Source organism: Callithrix jacchus, chromosome 5 (assembly GCF_049354715.1).
Source record: "Callithrix jacchus isolate 240 chromosome 5, calJac240_pri, whole genome shotgun sequence".
NCBI lineage: Eukaryota > Metazoa > Chordata > Mammalia > Primates > Cebidae > Callithrix > Callithrix jacchus.
The window spans coordinates 153,664,101-153,687,293 of NC_133506.1; the positions used below are offsets into that span (position 1 = coordinate 153,664,101).

At 41.1% G+C, this 23,193-nt stretch overlaps 1 long non-coding RNA gene across 2 annotated transcripts; it reads right to left on the bottom strand.

The window, feature by feature from the left end:
- Nucleotides 1-978: 978 nt before the first annotated feature.
- On the bottom strand, nt 979-9,626 carry LOC118153468 (uncharacterized). 2 transcript variants are annotated; one of them, XR_004742689.3, is made up of 4 exons: nt 9,512-9,626; nt 8,313-8,479; nt 6,792-6,875; nt 979-6,691 (listed from the first exon to the last, which is right to left on the bottom strand). It is a non-coding gene; the product is annotated as an uncharacterized LOC118153468 (long non-coding RNA). The 2 variants fall into 2 exon arrangements; XR_004742690.3 differs by lacking the exon at nt 8,313-8,479.
- Between the last annotated feature and the right edge of the window lie 13,567 nt (nt 9,627-23,193).

Here is a 23,193-nt window from a genome sequence, read left to right on the forward strand (position 1 = left end):
TGCATAATATGTCTTTCTCCATTTTTTCAGTTTTATCCTTTATGTGTCCTTATATTTAAGGTGTGTTTCTTGCAAGCAACATATCAGTATTTTTTTTTAAAATTACTTTTACAATATTTTTCTAATAATTAGAGAAAATAGTTTAGATTTGATATAGTTACTAATATACTTAACTTTAAATTTGACACTATTCATTTTATTTTTGTTGCACATGCTTTTTTTTTCTTAATTAGGCATTCTTTATTTTTCAGTCTCTCTGCTCAATTAGTTTTTCAGTCATATTATTTGTTTTCATTTTTCTTTCATTATTTGATACTCAAATATTTGTACTTAATTTTTAAAGCTTTGTATAAATTTATACTTGTTCATTTTCTTGGACAATACAAAGCACTTAAAACACTTTAACTCCATTTATCTCATTCCATATTTAGCATTATTGCTGTGCCTTTTAATTTTGCTTATATTTAAAGCTTATAATATTCTATTATGTGGTATTATCAATGTTCGTTTAGGTTTATCTACATAATTACATTTTTAATGCTCTTCATTCCATCCTGCAGGCCTGTTCTTCCTTGTGAGGTCACTTAACCTAAATAACCTAAATAGTAAACTCCATTTAATATTTCCAATTGCACTACTTAGAACTGAGTAAATTTGGATCCGCTATTTAGCTTCTTTAAGACTACAAAATAGGGATCAACTGGTACCTCATTTATGAATATGGGTGGTCTGGATGAGATAATACACATACAGTGCTTAGGCAATCACCAGACACATAGTAACCATCCAATAAATGGTAACCAAACCCATAATTGCTTTCATTTTTATTGTTTTTATTATATTAGGTTAATTATATGCATTTGCTTATTTATTACCTACAATTCAAACTAAAAACATAGATAATATGCCCATTTAACATTGCGTTGCTCACTATTTTCATTCAAACTTTTATCCCAAACACTAAATCAATTCAAGTTATACTTTGAGACTATTTAATAAGAAAACAAATTAGCTTATGTCACATTTCTCCTTCCAACTAATTTTAGAAGAGAAAAATCACAAGGTTAAGTTGAAACACAGACATTCTTTGCATAATCAACAAGGTGGTTTCAAATTTGTTGGAAAAGATTTCACTTTGTGGTCCATAGATTTCTGTACTCAAAACAAGATAATACAATATAATAAATACATCCAAGGTAGAGAAAAATTTTTCTGATATTTCAGGTCACTAGTAGCAGTTTAGATTTCTGTATGGTTGATTAGAAAATGTGATTATCATTTAGAATGTCAAAACAACTGTAAATTTGATGTCAAATGTGGCTGTAACAATAATAATTATTATTATTTGCAATCTAAAGTTCAACACTTAGTTACTCCAGTTTAATTCAATTAACCTTTAAAGAGCTAAATGCTATAGGTGTGAGGATTAATTATTGTTTTGTTTTGACAGCTTGAATTTGACTACATATTTGGGTACCAATGCTAAATAATTGTTTGTATTAAGTTTTCAATGTAATAGACTGATACAGAGTTTTAGAAAAATAGTAATTATGCATTCAGTTGCCAAATGTGTCAGACACTTCATTAATTTCTTGGAGGCATAAGGATAAGATATGGCTCTTGTTCTCAAATATCTCAGTGTAGCAGGTGTGCTGGACATTTCATTTTACACATGGAGGTGTGAATTTTAGTGATTATTTATAATCCTCCTTCAAAAAGTATTCATATCTTAACTTATAAAAAATAATGGTGGATTATTTAGCTAAATATGAAACAATCAAAATTTAAATTGAGGATGGGCCTGATACTACTACTTCAGCATAAAAGTTTATGTAGTAATACCTTAAAGCCAAAACAAATGCATCAAACTACAGATTTCCCTTATAGGCATTCAGGAACTTTAGTATGTCCATGTGCAATGGATAGATCTACCATTATTGGAGCCAAAAGGACACAGACAGAGGCCATTGACATTGTTAATATTTTCATACTTAACAGCACTTTCGGCAAACCTTATAATTATCACATTGTGGTATAATTTTATATCCCTATCTCTATCTATCTATCTATCATCTATCAATCTATCTTTGCCCTTGGCTCCTGGTTCAAAGCTTAGAATCTCTTGGAATTCCCCAAGCCATAGAAATGTCTTTCATTATTCATAACAAACTCCTTTCAACTATACGCAAGTTTATGCTGATCAAAGGATCCCAGATAGCTTGAAAATGGGGACTGGTTGCCAAAGAAGCCAATCACATGATTACAAGGTTGGAATTTTCAGACCCCACCCCACTCTACCTGGGGAAGGGAGAGGGGCTAGAGACTGAGTTCAATCACATGGTCAGTGATTTATCAATAATGCCTAAGTCATGAAATCTTGATTAAAAACTCAGTGAGGCTTGAGGGCTTCCTGATTGGTGCACATTTAGATGTACCATACACTGGCTCTACTGGGACAGAAGCTCTTGAATTCTCCTCAAAATCTTGTCCTGTATCTCTTCTTCCTATATTGTATCCTTTAAAACTGCAATTGTAAGTTTATCACTTTCTTCAGTTCTGTGAATTATCCTAGCATATTATCAAATCTGGTGGAGAGGGCGGGGTTGTGGGAAGCCCCCAAATTGTAGTCAGCTGGGTAGGAAGTGCAGGTGGCTTGGCATCACCCAGGACTTGTGGCTGTCATTCTGAAATGGGGGTGATTCTGTGGGACAGAGCCCCATCACCTGCAGGGTCTGTGCTAAATTTGCACAGTTCGTGTCAGAATTAAATTGAATTGTAAAAGAACTGATGCTGGAGTATACACATTAAAAATTTATTTGGGGAGCCAGTGGTGGTGGCTCATGCCTGTAATGGCAGCACTTTGAGAAGCCAAAGTGAGAGCCCAGGAGTTTGAGACCAGCTTAAACAACCCAGTGAGACTGTCTCTGTACAAAGAAATTTAAAACTTAGCCAGCTTTAAGGGAGTCTGAGGTGGGAGGATCACTTGAGCCCAGGAGTTCAAGGCTACACTGAGCTATAATCATCACGCCATTGCCCTACAGCCTGGGGGACAAGGTGAGATGCTGTCTCAAAAATAAAAATAAAACCATGTTGAAGGTCAATTTATGTAAAAAGAGTAAGTTACTTGAATTACTTTAAAGAAAAAACATTAAGTCAACTGTAATGCAAGAACTCAGCAGAGGTCATGAGTGTTAGGACAGTGACTTATGGAGGAATTTCTATTGAGAAAGTTGAAGTAGAAATGACACCAAATCACTTGTAAGGCAGAGGCAGCCGGAACACCATGCTCTAGCCGAAACACCATGCGCTAGCCGGAAGCTGACATTTTACAATTCAGCTTCAGATTTCTTGAAAGTCTTGGTTTAATTTTAAAAGTTTATGCAGATACTTCTTTCACTAACTCTTTATGGGTAATGTGTGCTTTAATATAAAATACAATTTCTCCCAAATGTTCAAATAATATGGATCCTGGAGGTTGATATTTCTCGTTTATTCCATGGCATTTGTCCCCTTGTCCCTTATCACCATCTAAATCCGTGGATATCTTCTTCGCACCCCAACCCAGTCCCTAGGCTCACGGGAAGCATAGATGGAGGGGAGAATACCAGGCTACAGAAAATGGTTCTGAAATACCAATGTGGGCAAGACTTACCTATCCTAAGTGACACTTTTTAAAAATGCACATTTCTGGATGCCGTCCTCCAAATTCTTATAAAAATGTCTGCATTTTATAGTGATAGTGGACCCTGGAAATTTGTATTTGTATTTTATTAAGTTCACAAAACATGCCGGATATAAATAAACTGTGAACTGGACTTTGAGCAAAGCTGTTCTAGGTTTTGGTCTCAGCGTTCAAAAGTGCATGACGCAAGTCAAGCAACTGCCCTCCCTATTCCTCCCTTTCCTTATTGAGAATTGTTTAAGCATTTTTTAAATTAATTAATTAAAAAAACTTAATTATTTAAGTGTACTTGTTCATTTTTTCCAGTCCCCGTTGTAATATTCCTCGATCTGCCGTATTTGATGGGAAATAAATCATAAGAATAGAAAATAAAAAGTCACGTCCTCTGTTCTCTGATCACTAGACACAATCAAGGAAAGATAACCCTGCTTTATTCATAAATAATACTCCAACCTCCTAATAAAATCCTTTTTCTTTGTAAAAACTGTAATTGTTCATACCAGTGCATTATATTTTCTACTTTTGTAGTTATGAGTCATTTAAATTAAATCTAAGATACTGCAAGAGTGTAGCAGGATAATTGGTCTCATGTATTTCATTATTATGACTGTCAGGGCTGTATGCTGAAATTTTCATCAGCATACCAAGAAATGCCTTAAGGAAATATAATTTATTTATTCATTAGCTGAGAAACCTATGAAAATGTTTAATACTAATTACATTTTTATAATTCTCATTACGGCATTTATATTGTTCTGAAGGAGTTGTTTTATTCTTCTCCCCAACAAGCAAACCTATATGCCATTATATCTAGGATAATCACAAAGACACAGGTATTTTTGCATTAAAATCTAAAACTTTGGCCAGAGCAAGGGAAGCATATGAGGAACAGATAGGAGCTGGGGGCATAGCAGCCACATGATGTGTATGTGTGTGTGTCTTTCTAGATAAGTTCTGGCTAGAGGAGCAAGTCAATATGACATGCAGTGTTGGGATCAACTGAAAGCATTAAATACTAGAAGGGTGTGGGAATACAGGGGATAAAAACCAGAGAGAAGAAAGGGAGGAAGGAAGGCCATGAACTGTGTGACCTGATTTGTTCCTCTCTAAGCTTTGTCTAAAGGGGGTGTGCATATTAAGTAATTGACATTCAGGGATTGAGGTCAGTTGGGGCTTCTGGAATTACGAAGAATACTGAATTGCAGTTGTTCCGTATCCACCCTATTTATATCCTTATTCTAATCAACCGGGTTGATTGGCAAAGTCAGCCCTGTGTTTTAGCTTTACTGGGTCATCTAGGCTTTCAAGTAACATAGACAGGACCCAAGGACATCTGAGAATCTAGCTGGGGACATGTTTGAGAGCCACGACGTCACTGCAGTGAGACAGCTCTGCATCCAGGACACGATCCAGATGAGCAGCAACTTGGATTGCCCTCAGGACTTGGAGGGCTTCGTCCCATCCCTAGGAGAGGAGTTGCAGACAAAGTAACCTGCGATGCATCACAGGCACTGACCAAAGCAAGAGAGGAGACATGGCAGCTGGAATGCAGCTATGGAACCGCAAGGGACAAGGGACGTCACTCCAGAAGCCAAGGAACCCCAGGAGAGCACGTGTGAGGACCCTGGTTTTGCTTTTGTCGTGAGATCTTGTAAGTCTCACCATTCCTGACACATACCAAGATGACTTCCTGAAATGAGTCCAGGCGCTAAGCAGAAGATGGACAAATAAGCAATCAGATAAACCATGTCTGTTTTTTCCTTAAAAGACTGAGGCGAACATCTTTTTGAAATTGCAAATCAAATTACATTTTAACCCAAGTACGAATGTCAGTTGTGTATTGTTAGAGCTTGTTTGTTTGTTCCCAGGTAAACAGTAGCAGGAAACCAGATTCATTATAGCAAACGTAACAGGGCTACATACACTCTGTTCGTTCCAGCTAAACTGAAAGTGGAATTTGCCGTCCTTCTTTGTAATTACATCATACGAGAGCTAGGAAAGGATAGATGGTCAAATAGAAGTACTGGGCATTTGCACCTTGCCAAAATGAACTCCCTGAATGAAGGGATTTATTACAATAATAAGAATTGATGGCCAGGAGCGGTGGCTCATGCCTGTAATCCCAGCACTTTGGGAGACCGAGGTGGGTGGATCAATTGAGCTCAGGCGTTTGAGACCAGCCTGGGCAAAATGGTGAAACCCAGTCTCTACTAAAAAGACAAAAGTTAGCTGGGCATGGTGGCATGCACCTGTAATCCCAACTACTCAGGAGGCTGAGGCAGGAGAATCACTGGAACCTGGGAGGTAGAGGCTGCAGTGAGCTGAGATTATGCTACTGCACTGCAGCCTGGGTGACAGAGTGAGATTCTGTCGAAAGAAAAGAAAGAGAGACAAAGAGAGAGGGAGGGAGGGAAAAAAGAAAGAAAGAAGAAATGGCAAGGTTAGATGTTGAATCTGCTCTTGTATATTTATATATAGATATGTATATTTTAAGCAATACATCAAAATGGAGTGAATGTCACTAATTAGCTGATGCTAAGAAGCAAGACCAATAAATAGCTTTTTTTTTTACAGCATACAATCAAATCCAAATCCATGACTAAGTAATGAATAGTCTAGCACTTGACTCACTGGCTCCATTCAGGAAGTGACATTTGATAGCCTTTCTCAGTCATTGGTTATGGATAGGCTCCTGCATCAGATACTTGTTGCTACACTACTCGGAAACAGGATGCTTAAAAAAGCAAACATTTATCTCACATTCTCTGAGGGTGGGGAAACCAAGAGTGGCTTAGCTGGGAGATTCTGGCTGAGAGCCTCTCATGGCATTGCAGAGAAGCTGTAGCCAGTGGGCTGCAGTCATCAGAAGGCTGGGGCAGGCAGATCCGCTTCCAAGATGGCTCACTCGCATGGCTGTTGACAGGAGACCTCAGCTGCTCTTCACGTGAGCTTCTTCACAGAACACCAAAGGGTTTTCATGACATGGCATCTGGCCATGTCACTGAGTGACTGGAGAGAAGGAGAGAGAGAGTCACACTGTATTTGATGACTTCATTTCAAATGACCACTTCTGCAGTATTCCATTGGCCACACAGACCAACATTTATACCTTGTAGGAGGAAAGCGCTCAGGGCATGAATACCAGAAGGTGGAAATCACTGGGAAGCATCTTAACAGCCATCTTCCACAATTTCTTTTGAAGGAAAAATAAAGTCAACAGACCTTTAGTGTTGGTGTAAATTATTTGTACTATTTTATTTTGCAAAAAAAAAAAAAAAAACCCACAAAACTAAATACAAACCTTTTTGATATAAATAAGTTGCACAAAAAATACACTATAGCTTTTTCTTTGTTTGCTAGTTCAGAAGCATCAGGCCTCGTAAAATCCAAAACTTTGTCAATTCTTGGATGCAAATTTTAATCTGATTTCCCTTGATAACTCTACAACTGTCTTGTGTGTTCACATGAAGATAAGTTTCACGTTGCGGGGTTATTGAAACCTGAATTAAGTAGGTATCTGATCCACTTACTGCTAGAATCAACAGAAAATTCTGCACTGCTTTTTTACTGCTGCACTTTTTGCTGATGAATGGTTGCAAGTTTGTCTGTGCAAAAAATGGAATCTGCATAATACATCTGTTCCCAGCGAAAATATGGTACTGGCTGCCACAGCACAAATTCTTTGGATTTCAGCATGCCTATATTCTGTAGGCCCCAAAATGATTCATTTCTCCTACCCCCTTTCCAATTTGAACCTCTGTGTCATTTTCCTTTTCAAATGCTGTGATATCATTTGCCTTTACTTGGCACAAGAGATCATAAAAGAAAATTCAAAGCAGTTACATAAATCACGCAACAACGCTCAATTGTAAGGCCAATCTCTAAGTGACACACAACATGCTTATATTAATTATTGTCACAGAAATTGAAAAATGATCACAACTTCTGATGTACTGAGATAAATGTTATTCCAACATGTAACTCTGTCCTGAGGCCACACTTTAAGCTGACACCCTCAATCAGCTGCAAAAGAATCCATATTCATCTACAGGCACATCAGCATGTTACCCAAAGAGAGAAGGGGGTAAGGAGATCACTGGAGGGCACAGCTCTTGCCTACACTGCTAACACCTGTCTCCATGTGTGCTGCAAGTGTAGGCATCATGCCTAGATCTGAGCCTTCCTCTTCTGATTCTCTCTCATACTTTTCCTGTCTTCTAGATCATGAGACTCTCATTTCTAGCCAGATATCACCACTTCAAAGGCATAACAAAAAGTCCAGAACTGCAGTGGGCATCAGGCAGCAGTTGCTACCATGGAGTTGGCATGGGGTTAGAAAACAACATCCACATGCTGGAGGGGATTTCTGAACCCCTTTGCACTTCACTTTCCTCTCCCTTCCAGAAGATACTCTCTGGGCCTGAGTGCTTCTTAACAACAAATTCTCTGGCTTTGACATTGAGCATGGCTTTCAAAGATGATGGGGAGCCTCTGACCCTAGAAATCTAGACTGTCAGCCAGCAGCTGTTACGTTTCTAAGGGTGTATCCAAAGTTTTTGCCCATATGAACAGATAAAAGAATCCTCACAAAGTAGCTTCTTCCCCCACAGTGCAGAAGGCCCCTTGGTACCAGCTCACAGAAATCCTGCAGGAGGAGGTTGTAGCTTCGGCTTCTCTAGCTCTGTCTGTTGGGCTTAGTGCCGCTGGCTCCGATGCCCATACTGGAGAGGCACCACGTGTGGGGTCTTCTTGATTATCCTCCCTCTTGCCTGCTGCTAGGAGATGAGAGTCCACGTCCTCAATGAAAGAGACAGGCAAGTTAAATCTCTCTCTCAGCTGAGCATGCGCCCACTTTAGGCCTCTGTCAAAGAGTAACTGCAGCTGCCTTTTCTCCATGGAGAAAGCCGCCTGCCTGCGCTGCTCTCTTACTTATCAGGAAGTTGCCTGGGGGTGCTTTTCACCAGGACTGGAGAGAAAGCACTGGGAAGCTGGGAAGCGAGGTGTGCATGTGTGCCTGTGCTGATGCCAACTTCACTCCAGAGCCTTTGCTTTTTAAAAACAAGTAAACTTAATAAATATTTATAGAGCTCTCCATTTCAAATACACAAAATATACATTCTTGTCAATACCACATCACACCTATTCATAGGTTTAAATGAAACATCGATTGGCCATTATTAATACCCATTTTTTTCAGAATAAAGCAATATTTCCATTCACCTTCCCTCTTTCTCTTCCTCTTTCTTCCTCTCCTTTACTCACTTTTTTTCTTTCCCTCTCTCAAAAAAAAGAAAAAAAAAAAAAAGAAATCAATTTATAAACCTCTAGATCCAGGTCGGCAATGTCTCTCTCATTGCTTGATTTCCTTCCTTCACTTCCCTCCCTCCCTCCCTCCCTCCCCCCCCACTTCCTCCCTTCCTTCCTTCCTTCATCCCTTCCTTCCTCCTTCCCTCCCTTCCTGCCTTCCTCCCTTCCTCCCCCCCGCCAAAAAAAAAAAAACCCATGCTTTCAAAACCCTAAAGATAATAATCTTAAAAGGGTGTGGCGGTGGTGGGGAAAGATTGAAGACAGAGAAAATGCTTTGTTAAGAAACCCGTTGGGATAAGATTCTCTGATATTCTCAGGGTCCAGCTCAGGGAGGGGAAGTTCTCAGGAATCCATTTGACTGAGGGTCACGTTCATTCTTTGTTGCTGAAGTGCCGCAGGGGATCCTAAATACAGCATAAGGAGGATGAGAAAAGCCTCCCAGCAGCTGAGCCAGATCTGCCAGCAGTAGGCTTGGGTCCCCTGGGCAAAAATTCCATGCAGCTTAGCAGCAGTCAGACTCACCTTCCATTGCTAATGCAAATATACCCTAAAGATGCCACGAAGGGGATCATTAAAAGTGAGCTGTAAGCTCTCACTTCAGCTGCTGTCATCCAGGCCGGGAGGAGCCCACAGTATCGAGAATCGCATTAGATCCGCAGCCAGGAAGCAGTTTACAGCATGAGGTTGTCAAGGTAACTGGCCAGGCTACCGCTCTGGACTCCTGTGGTCCATAATGACAGGATCTTTAAATGAAAACTGAGCCACAGGAAGGGACATGCAGAGGAGTGGCCTGCAGCCTGAGGTACGACTGCTGGCAGCCTCCACACTCAGGCAAGTGGTGCCCACGCTGGGATTGTGTTGCTGGACTGGATCACACAGCGATCAACAGCAGTGCAACAACCCTCACTGACCACTGTGAGATGGGAACGACTCTCTCTGGTATCATCAACCACCAAGAGTTCCAGAAGAATGCTCCCTTCCCTGTCCTCACCCTGACTCTGAAAGAGGCTGTGAAACTCAGAATCCCTTTTACTCTCTGAGAGCAGCAGGCGCCAGCGAGCTTGTCCATCCTACAACGGAACCCTATTAATTTCCTAGGGCTGTGTCACAAAGCACCACAAACTGGGCCAGGCATGGGGGCTCATGCCTGTAATCCCAGCACTTTGGGAGACTGACACAAGCCATCACTTGAGGTCAGGAGTTGGAGACCTGCCTGGCCAACATGACAAAACCCATCTCTACTAAAAAATACAAAAAAAATTAGCCGGGCATGTAGTCCCAGCTAGTCTAGAGACTGAGGCAGGAGAATCACTTGAACTCCGAAGTCAGAGGTTGTAAGACTCCAGCTCAAAATGAACAAACAACAAACAAACCCCAAAGCACCACAAACGGAGTGTCTTTAAACGACAGAAATTTCGTCTTTCACTGTTGTGGAAGCTAGAAGTCCAAGATGAAGGTATTGGCTAGGCCATGCTCCCTCCAAGCCTCTAGGGGAGGATTCTCCTAGCACCAACAATTCCTTGGTTTGCAGCGGCCTCCAGCTTCATATATCTGTGGCCCCACATGGCATTCTTCTCTGTGTGTGTCCCTGTGGAAATTTCCTTCTTCTTATAAGACCACTACTCATATTAGATCTGCGAAGATTTGATTTCATCTGCAAAGACCCTCTTTCCAAATAAGGTCCCATTTACAGGTTCTGGGGGTTAGGACTTCAAGGCATTTCTTTGGGAGGACAAAATTCGACCCGCAACAGGCCCGGTCTTCATTCTGCACAAAGAAAAGTGCATATAGGACTTGTCCAGGCCTGCAGCAAGACAGGCCCTGAGTGAGCTGAGGACAAGAAGAAAAACAAGTGGAAGCCGTGCTGTGGGAGTAGAAACGCTGGTGAAATGCAGAGCAACCCATGGCCTTGGAAATCAAGTCCACTTGGTGACTCCGAGCCTGCCAACAGCTACCATCACTGCTCCTGTCTCCTTTTCTGTGACTAAAAGAAAGTCTTTGGAACAAGGGGCTCATCAATAAAGCCAACTGGGTGGGGCTGCACTTTCTGTCAAAGGGAGTAGAATGTACCACCCCAACCGGTGCCATAAGAATTATTTTGAGCTAAAGGCAATTGAAAAGAAACAGACACAAGAAAAATTCTCAGCCTTCCTTTTTTTCTACCAGAAAGGGCAGGATGATTCTTAATCACCAGAGACAATGCTGGATCCTTTTCTAGACTGTACGGAGGAATCTGCATAACAAACCTTACATACTCAACCCTTGTCTACCAATAGTTTCTCCTGTATATTTACATTCCCATAATTTGCATCCCCTGGAAGCTCAAAGTCCTTTTCCTTAGTGGCACTGCTTCTCTTAAAAAAAAAAAAAATTATTTTCCTTTTGCAAAGGTGCTATATAAGCTCAAATTCAAACCACCCTTAGAGTTGCTCATCTGTGTGCTAATATGAATGCACAATGCACATGCCCGTAAACTTATGTTTGCTTTTTTCTTCTTGAGCTGTCTTTCATCAGTCTTATTTACAGGGTCCTCACTGAAGAACCGGAAATGCGTAGAAGAAGATTTTTTTTTCTCCTTTACATCATAGTCCTCAGGAAAATATACAGAATAATATCCTGGTTTTCTGTTCAGCATTCCTCTCCAAGACCTCTAGGCTTGGCAAAGATTTCTGAGTTCTGTGAATCCTTCAGCCAGAGCAGCTCTGGAGGAAACGCTCCTGTGGGATGTGCCTGCTTTGCTCTCTCTGAATCGATGCTGTCCCTGGGAGTTTAGCACAGAACTTCCGCATCATCTTAATATCGGGAGCCTGCCAGAATTCTTTGGAAAAGTATTCTTCTTGTTCATTACTCAAAGGAACAAGGTGGAGAATTCCACTCCCAGAAGCATAAAAGACCTAAAGGCTGTGTCTCTCCTCTCGTGCCATTTTTCTCAGGAGTGCAGACGGGAGGCTCCAAAGATTTCTGCCGGAGGCTAATACTGTGCTCTTTGAAACATCACCCTTAGCAATGGGATGAGGACCACTGACTGAAATAGCGATTTTCTTTCTGGAAATAAGGATACGCTTAACTTCAGGTAAGAAGGTATTAATGAACAATGAAATAGGAGAACGTGATTTCCACAGCCAAAGGAAGTAAGTAGATAAAAGTGGAGATTTGATGTCCATCCCAAAGATTTTTTCCATGTTCAGGGATTATTTTTTCCACATCCTGAAGCCAACTTGATCTTAGGAAAATTGTGACTTTCATGCAGTCACTTGCTGGATGCTTTACATAAAGATCTCACTTAGTCTTCACAGACCCCTAAGGAGGTCAGGCAGCATAGCATCAGATAGCCAAGGCTCTGGGTCTGATGGTTCCACTTAAGTCCATTCTCCCACGTTATACCCGTGGATGTGACTCCAGGCAAGTTCTTGGTGCTGTGAAATGGGAGACCCAAATTCCAATTTCATTGCATGGTTGTGAAGATTACAAGAGAGAACCTGGCGGGGCGCGGCGGCTCAAGCCTGTAATCCCAGCTCTTTGGGAGGCCGAGGCGGGTGGATCACGAGGTCAAGAGATCGAGACCATCCTGGTCAACATGGTGAAACTCCGTCTCTACTAAAACTACAAAAAATTAGCTGGGCACGGTGGCGCGTGCCTGTAATCCCAGCTACTCAGGAGGCTGAGGCAGGAGAATTGCCTGAACCCAAAAGGTGGAGGTTGCGGTGAGCCGAGATCGCGCCATCGCACTCCAGCCTGGGTAACAAGAGCGAAACTCCGTCTCAATAAAAAATTTTTTAAAATAAAATAAATAAATAAAAAATAAGAGAAAGGACCTGTTGAAGTGCTCAATAAGCAATGGCTCCTATGATTGCGTACTGTGAGTATGGTATTCGTATTTTCTACAAAGGTTTCTGAGATTCAGAAAGGCTAACTAACATTCTCTGGTCATAAACGTAATTCAACCTGAGATCGTCCGACTGCAAGCTCTGTCTCCCTCAGTGTTGACTATTACGCATGGCTGCCTCCTTGACGATCTGGGCCAATGCTACCTTTGGGGCTTCCTGACCTCCATTTCAGTTCAGGCTCCTGCCTTTCAGTTTCCTCCTGGCAATCCAGTACTCTCACAGGCTGTCCTCAGCCCAAAGCCGAGGGCTCCCCTTTGGAACCCATCCTCCCCAGAGGGCACCTCTGACCAAACCTCTTCTCTCATCAAGATGCTTTCCTCAAGATCCCTTCTGTCAGCGCTGCCCGTGGCTTTCTGATGTGAGAGTGGCCACACAGGTTTGAGAAAATATCAACAGCTGATGGTGGTTTAATTCCTTCCCCTTCAATAATTCAACAACAGCACGAAGGAAAGTATTGCAAACCACCTGGCCAGGCAGCGAGAGGCACTGCTGATGCAACCCAGGCTTCTAAAACATGGTCCTGCTTCTCAGAGAATTCACAGTCTAGAAAGGAAGGAAGATAGGAAAAATGAGCTCTCATGCTCTAAGGAAAGTGGTTTTGAACTGGACTGATGTCTGTGAATGATGTGTGGTGGGAGCACCAAGGTGGAGACATATTGGCTGGGTCTGGATGACTGGGTCAGGTCATCCAGAGACATATGGCAAAGCCTTACAGATAAGAGCAAATGATGATAGAATAAATGTGAACCTGAGTGACCTGAAGGTATGGGCTGCCAGAAGGAGAATGATAGGACATGGCTTTAGACCCATAAGGAGGCCTGATGAGCAGGTCTTTGTGGCCTGCTGAGAAAGCCCTTTGTATTTTCTCCTGTAGGCCAATGTTCCTGAAACTTTAGCCTACTTGAATCAACTGCCGGCTTGAGAAAGCACAGTTTTCTGGGCCTCACCCCCAGAGTTTTTGATTCAGTAAGCTAGGGTGGGACCTGAGCATTTACATTTCTAACATTCCCAGGTGACTCTGAGGCCACTCCTCCTAGGACCACTGTACGAATCTGTTCTCACACTGCCCTGAAGGAATACCCAAGACTGGGTAATTTATAAAGAATGTAGGTTTAACTGACTCTCAGTTCCTCGTGGCTGGGGAGGCCTCAGGAAACTTGCAATCATGGCGGAAGGCACCTCTTCACAGAACCGCGGGAGAGAATGAGTGCCATGCAAAGGGAGAAACCCCTTATAAAACCATCAGAGCTCGTGAGCACTCACTCACTATCACAAAAACAGCATGGGGGAAACCCTCCCCATAATTCAGTCATCTCCACCTGGCCCCACCCTTAGCACACAGGGACTCTTACGACTGACTCAACACCTGCCTCACCCAGATGTTAAAGTTAGCAGGAGGAGGATGAACGGAGATTGACATTATAGAAGGGTTGTAAAACAATAACTGTAATACGAATGCAAGTTATTATTTAAAAAGATCTTCCAATTGCCCCAAAAGAATATAACACATACATTCAAAGAAATTGTTACTAGGACCAGTAATTTTTTTTTCAAGAATACTCTAATAGGCAGTTTTCTTTGTTCCACTGTGTGTTCATAAATAACTCTTCGTATGTGTTAGAGGAATAGGAAGAAATGTGAAAGCTGTTAACAGCGAGGAAAATAAATAGAAATAAATCAAGTGTAAGATTATTCAGTCGAGTGTGTTTAGTTAATGTATAAACGATGATGAGTGACATTAAGTTACACGGCTATTCTGGGAAAGTTCACTTAATATCATCTGAGTAAAGTAATTGGAAAAAGCAAATATTCATCTGTTTTATTAATACATAAATTTGAAAGTCTCCAGGCCTCCTCAAACTGTGGGTTCCACTGAGATCACACTGACATGCATTCATAGATTTGGCTGGCAGACATGGTAACAGGCCCTCTGTATAACTACAGGCAATCTGCAAAGACTTCGCCAATGAGTCTAAGAATCCCTGGGGTATTTTACATCTGTTCATGATTATTTCCAGTTTTTGTTGATGTCCACCACCCACAAGCCTCACAAAAATGTGCCTTCTTAGAGAATATGTCTTTAGCATCTCGAAAACCATTTTTTGCAGGGTTGCAAAATTACATAACCTCTGAAAAGCCTGTAGCTCCCACCTAAATGAAAATCCTACAGTGTCAGATTCTGGAATGGGGGGCTGGCCCCTTTCCTTGGTTCTTGCAGCTGGATCCTGGGGATGGGCTGGCGAATGACCAACAAAAAGCCAACAGCCTTTTCTCTTGCTTCATGTTATTTAGATTAAGGCAACTTTCATAAAATGGCCATTACCAGAAAACATACCTTCATGCCACCATAGAACAATCCTTACTGTTTTACAAACATTATCTCTTGATCTCAGATATCTTGAAAGCTTTATTGGCCTTCTAGTGGTGACTCTGGTAAACGGACTTTTTAAAGAAGACAGGCAAGGTATCAAAAAACAGAAAAGAGGTAAGATAGAGTCTCCAGCTCCATTGAGACTAACCACAACTACACTTGGCTAGTCTAGTGATCTGCACACCCAGCCATTTCCAGAGCAGTCCTGGCCTCCCCCGTAGCCCGCTCTGTGCTCATAGAAAGTTCATCCCTGCTGTGCTAATTTCCTGGTTGCTTTTCTCTGGAAAGGGGACATTTGTGCAATTCTTCATTCAAGCTGTAAAGAATGACTCTCAATCTTTTTGCTTTTGATGGGAAATAACAGATCAGGTCGCCCTGCCTTCCAGAGCAACACAATGGAGGAACATCACAGGTAACAGCCTTTGTGGCTGTGCTCCCAAGAGGAGCTGCTGCCACCACCCCGCTGCTCTGCTGCACACGTTGTGATGCCCTCACCGCATGCTCAAGCACAGGGAGTCTTGGGGGGTTGTGTATACATGGCTGTGGGGTGGTCCACATTCTAATAAATGGGTAGTCTCCTCTCAATTAACTCATTGCAGGTAGCCACAAATGCAAATGCTGTAGAACCTCTCCCCTAAACAGTGACAAGCTTTTCCTCTTTTTGTTAGTTTTCACACACACACAAATGATAAATTTACCTGTAAGTTATGATCCGTGAAATGCGCAAACACTGACCATGTGTTATCAACCCTGCCTGGAAGAGGGTGTGAAATCCAGCCACAAACTGCAGAGCCATATGAGTTGATAGAGTTGAAACAGTTGTTTTGAGCTAATGGGAGGTTTTTCCTTCTACTCTCAAGGAGACACAATGCCACTGGTGTTACTTAACTCCAGATCTAAATTCGAAATCTTGATGTTGTTGCTCGTAAACAATTCTACAATCTTCCATCTTCTAACTTATTTTTTAAAAGATAAAACACGCAAAGGAAATTGCTGAACATTAAATCAATGTCATTATCTTTGATTTCTGTTTCATTTGGTATTTAGAAGCAAACTGACTGGGATTATGGGAGACAGTAGATTTGGGATTAAAACTAACTACAAACAAAACAAAAATTGTGGATAATTTGGAAAGTTTTGCTAAAGTGTGAGGTTGACACGTTTCCTTCTAATTCTTTAAATTCCATGGAAAGAAAGGTTTAATCCATTAATTTCTTTTATATCTTGAACATTTCCTTTTAATATAAATTAAATACAAGGTGATAAATAGTTACTGTGTTCTCTAAATCCATTTGTTTAAAAAACAGGGGTGCCAATAAAAGTTAATTTTTAATGTAATTTCTTTGCTTATAGTTATACAAACGTTCACTAAGACTAATGACTAAGTCCACAAAAACCTTGGGAGGACATTGATGGAATAATGGTGAAACAGTTTGAAAACTGTCAGAAATAAACATCAGCCTCTCAATTTCTGAAAAATGTGAGTTGCTAAGGATTATCCTTGTATTAGTCAAAGTTGTCCAGAGAAAAAGAACTGATATGACATATATATATAGATAGAGAGAGATGTCAGTTGCAGGAACTGTCAGGTCTAAAGTCTAGTGGGCAGGCCCTTAGGCTGGAACTTAGGCAGAGGTAGGCTAGAGACAAAACTCCTTCTTCTTCCCAAAACCTCAGTGTTTGCCCTTAAGGCCTCCAGTTGACTGGATGAAGTCTGCTCATATTGTGAAGGGCAATCTATTTAAAGACTGTAAATATTGATCACATCTGAAAAATATCTTTACAGCAGTATCCAGAATGGCATTTCACCAAACAACCAGACACCGCAACATAGTCAAATTGGCATGTAGAATTAACCATCATGCTCCTTAAAGTAGAAGGTGTGCTGGCTGTGTGCAGTGGCTCACGCCTGTAATCCCAGCACTTTGGGAGGCGGGGGCAGGTGGATCACCTGAGGTCAGGAGTTCAAGACCAGCCTGGCCAACATGGTAAAACCCTGTCTCTACTAAAAATACAAAAATTAGCCAGGCGTGTTGCCGGGCACCTGTAATTCCAGCTACTCGGGAGGCTAAGGCAGGAGAATCGCGTGAACCTGGGTGGTGGAGAATGCAGTGAGCTGAGATCGTGCCATTGCACTCCAGCCTGGGTGACAAGAGTGAAACTCTGTTTCAAAAATAAAAAAGAATGCTAAGAGTAAAGTTGAGAGTTGGAATTCCCTCAACTCTTATTTTCCCACAAGAAACACTACTTATTCTTTAGTCCTCTTAGAAACAGATTTCTGTCTTCAAGAATGTACGTGTATTTTCATAACAGAGTTAACGAAATTAAGCTATAATTAATAATGACTTTAACTTATAATTTCCATTAAATTATAAAAGTTGGTTATAAATTTTAAAGGAAATATCTTATTCACATGCACTTATTAGCCCAGGGAACTTGACATATAAATAAAATAAATTATTTTTTACAAATTAAATGGTGATCTGATAATGGTGGATTATCTCATACTGAATCAACCTCTGCACAGTAATTAATATAAATTCTGTTCAAAACGCAAATCTATTTCAAGGCATCAAGAGCAGCTAAAAACAGACAAGCACTGGGGCTGGGAGGAGGTGGCACATGAAGGAAGGAACTGTAGTGGCTGAGAGCCACATTTGTACCACTTCTCTCTTAGGACCTTTCTTTGTCTGTAGCACAGAATGCTTAGAGCTCACAGAAAGCAACATTCTTATGGCTTATGGTGTTAGAGAAGGCTGTCTGAGGCTTTCAAAGAACCTGGAAATTAAGGGAGAAAAATCCTGTGAAGGATGTCACTGCAGGCATATCGGTGGGGAGCTTCCAAATTACAAATAATGACCTTTAAATCCTTGTCTGAACCCTGAACTGTGTACACCCAAAGAAAATGACACAATCCAGCAGCAGGCAACAGCTGGAAGGCTAAAAACAATCTGAGCACAGGTTCCCATTGCTGCCTGGCACAGAAGAAAGAATTTGGAGTTTGAGTCCTGCCAGCGACCTAGTTTAATAGAAAGAGAAACCCGAGATATTTAAAGTTTACAATCTGGTATAGCCAGTATGACTTTGTTGTAGCTTTTGTTCTTGTCCCAAGAAAACTGATGAGCAATAATGTTGGCAAATGTGGCCTGCATAACGCATATACATTGCATAAGTGTAGGATTGGTGCATCACAATGATGAATGATGGTGAATGATGAGGAAAAATAATGATCTCAGCCATGATTCCTCTGTGTCAAGTGATAAAGCATTTTCATCAAAATGTTCTCTGGTGAATAGGGAGCAGCTCTTTTCACTCACAGAATCATCAAAATGGGGGAAAAGAGAATGGGTGGAACTCTAATCATCAAGATCTAGATTCAAATGGCCTTAAAATTTAATAGAGTGTAATTTAAAGGACAAACCCTTAGGAAAAAGGACCAGAAAGCATAAAGAAATACAACAAAGCAAGGGATAGACTAGTTCAGTGGTTCTTGAACTTTTGGTATCAGGAGGACCCCTTCATTCTCTTAAAAAGTATGGTGGTTATACAACACTGTAATTTGTATGAATTATGTCTATCGGTATTTAATAGATTATAAACTAAAATTGAAACTTTTTGAAATGTATTTTTAATTCATTTAAATATAGCAATATGAATTCTATTTTATATTAACATAAGTAATATATTTTTATGAAAAATAAAATAGTGGCTGACAAGCCTGGCATTATTTTACATTTCTGCAAATCTCCTTAATGTCTGACTCACTAGAAGGCAGCTGGAGTCTCATATCTGATTCTACATTCAGTATGTTAATATATCACATATCATGTGCCTTCTGGAAAACTCTACACTTGAGAAAGCATGTGAGTGAAAACTACAAATAACATCCTGATATTATTACAAAAATAGTTTTTACCTTGTGGACCATCTGAAATGGTCTCAAGAACCTCCAGGAATTCCCTTGGAGAAAATGTACATAGAATATAAATATTCCCATGCTCTGGGTCACTTTTTAGACTTCCATTCACATACTCCTTTTCTGCTTCTTTTCCACTGACGCTAGTCCTTGAATCTTCTTTTTTACAGCTTTCAGGCTACACCTGTGCTTGTGTCTCCTTCTGGGCAAAGTGGGCGACCCAGATGTATCACCTGACTTTCTGACTACTGGGAGAATTTCCCTTCATCGCTGCACTTCAGGGATATCGCTCAGGTAAGGTATAAACCTGCAACCTCCCACTTCAGACTGGTTCTAGCTCATTGTACGTCAGGCTGGACTATTTTTCTCTGTCCCCGTGAGGACATAGTTGGAGGGCGAGGGAGTTGTACACATGGCAGCAAAAGTGGCTGCATTAAGAGTGTGTGCCAAATGACCATGCAATATTCTGGTGCTTTCAGTACCTGCTGAAATCTAATTTTCTAATTCACAATGATCAGCTTCTCAAATTTATGGCTCAGTGGGTCACAGGATACCATTTATGATGAAAGCTCGATTTGCATCGACATTGATATCCCTAGGACTTAATAACACGCCATGGGCTATTTCTGAAGAAAACAATAAGGGCCAGGCGCGGTGGCTCACGCCTGCAATCCCAGCATTTTGGGAGGCCGAGGCGGGTGGATCACGAGGTCAAGAGATCGAGACCATCCTGGTCAACAGGGGGAAACCCCGTCTCTACTAAAAATACAAAAAAATTAGCTGGGCATGGTTGCGCGTGCCTGTAATCCCAGCTACTCAGGAGGCTGAGGTAGTAGAATTGCCTGAACCCAGGAGGCGGAGGTTGCGGTGAGCCGAGATCACGCCATTGCACTCCAGCCTGGGTAAGAAGAGCGAAACTCCGTCTCAAAAAATAAATAAATAAGTATTTTTGGAAGAAAGTACAACTCTTCTCCAAAACCCAAAAGGCCTGCACCATGATTATCTTAATTTATCTTAATGGGACTTTCCACAATATCCCTAGAGTATCTTGATTTACCCTAGAGAATTTGAAAACTGTGGGTCAGCTGTGACATAAAGTCCAACAAGTAAATAGAGGTGCTTAAAATGGAGCCTGGTTTAGCTGCTCCCAAATGTGATAAACTGTTTCCTTGAAAAGCCTCAGAGTTCCTGTTTTATGTGGTAAGAGTTGTGCAAAATTTAGAAACTTGTCTTTCCCTTTAGATGTAATATTCTGACATGCCCTGAACTGTAGGAGTGACAGAAATTTCTCAGGGATAACAGGCACATACATTTTTGTTGTGTTTGTATTCCATCTTTGACAGGCATGTACCTCAACGGGTGTTTGGGTTGTCTATTGGTCTATAACAAATCACCAAATTGTGGTGGCTTAAGAGTACAACAATCATTGTATTACCTCTCCTTATTTTCTGTACGTCAAATGAGAAGGTCTTGGCTGGGTACTTGTGACTCAGGGCCTCTGCTGTAGCTGTGGTCAGAGAAAGATGAGGAGCTGAGGCATCTGGAGGAAGGCCGGGCATTTCTCTCTTCATAGAATCTCAGGACACTCTGTATAATCCTTCCACTTCCCTCCAGCGGGACTATCTTTCTGTTTATATGACAGGTGGAAGTATCAAGCACAAAGATTCTACTGAATAAAATGAAAGCCATTTGCTCTTGCATAACTAATATGGTTTGACTGTGTCCCCACCCAAATCTTATCTTGAGCTGTGACTCCTGTAATTGCAACATTTCATGGGAGGGACCCAGTGGGAGATAATTGGATCATGGGGATGGGTCTTTCCCATGTTGTTCTTGTGATGGTGAATAAGTCTCAAGATCTGATGGATCTGATGGTTTGGTAAAGAGGAATTCTCCTACACAAGCTCTCTCTTGCCTGCCACCATGTAAGATGTGACTTTGCTCCTCTTTTGCCTTCGCCATGATTGTGAGGCCTCCCCAGCCATGTAGAACTGTGAGTCAATTAAACCTCTTTCCTTTACAAATTACCCAGTCTTGGGTATTTCTTTATTAGCAGCGTGAGAACAGACTAATGTAATAACCTGACCTTGTAGGACTCAGAACCCCTTCTGATGTGCTCTTCTCGTTGAAGCAGTTATAAAAGGCGACCCAATAGCTGAGCCATTTGGGGAAAATACAATCTTCCAAACCAGGTATCAAGGGTATCTACTAACGTCTGCTGAAGAGGTGCTGTAGCATGAAATTAATATAGAGGGCCAGAGTGATGTGGAATGATGGAACAATCATGGTTTAGATTATGACATTCTGTAGGATAGTTGGCCTTGCCCTGAGGTGATATTGCAAAAGAATACTGCTATGCCTTTCAGGTGAAAGTAGATTGTTTCTAGTACCCTATTTATTAGCATAATTATATATATTTTTCTGGAAAAATAACTGGTACATAGCAAGGAGCAAGCAGAGTCTTTTACTTTAGAAAAGAGATTGCACCTGGAACAAAAGACATTATTTAAATCACCACCTGATTGGTTCACAATAGTTTCCTATTATTCTCCCAGACGGGAAGAAAATCTATATTTCCGATGCATTTATATTTTTGGATGTTGGCTAAAATTAACCTTGGGTTCAGTATTGCTTAAATTCAACTTTTCTAGTTAGAAGTGTAATTCCAAACTTGTATGTTTGACTCTTCCTACCATAAGAGTCTTCACTTCTTTTGTCAGAAGAGTTATTGTAGGAAATCTGCAGCAGCCAAGTTTGCCTGTTACAGCCAGGCTTTCAGAGACCAGGCATAATCATTTCCATTGTGTCTGTATTCCACCTTTGACAGGTAAGTATCTCGCCAGGGGTTTGGATTATCTTGTTGTGGGACAAATCACTCTATATTTTAGTGGCTTAAAAGAACAATAATCATTTTATTATCTCTCATAGTTTCAGCAAGTTAAATGGGAAGGGCTTGGCTGGGCATTTCTGGGTATATTTGAAGACACTGGGACCCAGTGTCAGACAGACTTGGGCCCCAACTCCACTTAACCTTTGATCTTTAAAAGCCCCCACTGTTATGTTTTATGTCCTCAGAGATTTACATAGTTCAATAGCAGTGGTCAATAACTCCTACAACTATTCGGTATTTTTTCCCCAATTGTTCTAATCAATGGCTGCAGATGTCTTTGAGAAAGCAAAGAAGAAAACTTGTACAACGTGTATGTACTTGTTTCAATGTCTCAGTGTTGTTCTGCAAGGATTTATGAACTGGTTCACATCTTGGAATTGAAAGCGTGACAATGACTTTCAGTCAAGTGACTCGACCCATAGCTTCATTCCTAGATCTAGATGTGCTTGCTTGTTTGGGGCTGTATAGTTTAAGCAAGAGTTTACAAGCATCCATTTGCTAGAGTCCAGGGGAATCTCATGCTCAATTAAGCACTAACAAAGATTCCTATGGGTCAGACTTGTGTTTATAACTCTACCCTATTATTTTTTTCAGCAAAAGATTGCTTTTTTTCTGGCGATTAATTACTGACACTGGAGATTTCATCATACCCTAAACTGGGGAGCTTGTTCCAAAACCAGAATTTTTCAAGGTCTTCATCATAGGCCTACTAAAGATAACATTTCTTCTCAAGCACTTTTCAAAAAAATGCGTACTTACATAGCCAATATATTTCCAGCCTTTGGTTAAGGGAGTGTCCTTGGGCCCTATTCTGGTTACATGGTAAAGGTGAATACAAAAGAGTCTCCCAGCAAAAATCAATTAAAAAGTCTTATCTTCGGCCAGGTGCGGTGTCTCCTGCCTGTAATCCCAGCATTTGGGAGGCCGAGGTGGGTGGATCACGAGGTCAGGAGTTTGAGATCAGCCTGGCCAACATGGTGAAACCCTGTCTCTACTAAGAATACAAAAATTAGCTAGGTGTGGTGATGGGCATCTGTAATCCCAGCTACTTGGGAAGCTGAGGTAGGAGTATCATTTGAACCCGGGAGGCAGAGGTTGCAGTGAGCCAAGATCATGCCACTGCACTCCAGCTGGGCAATA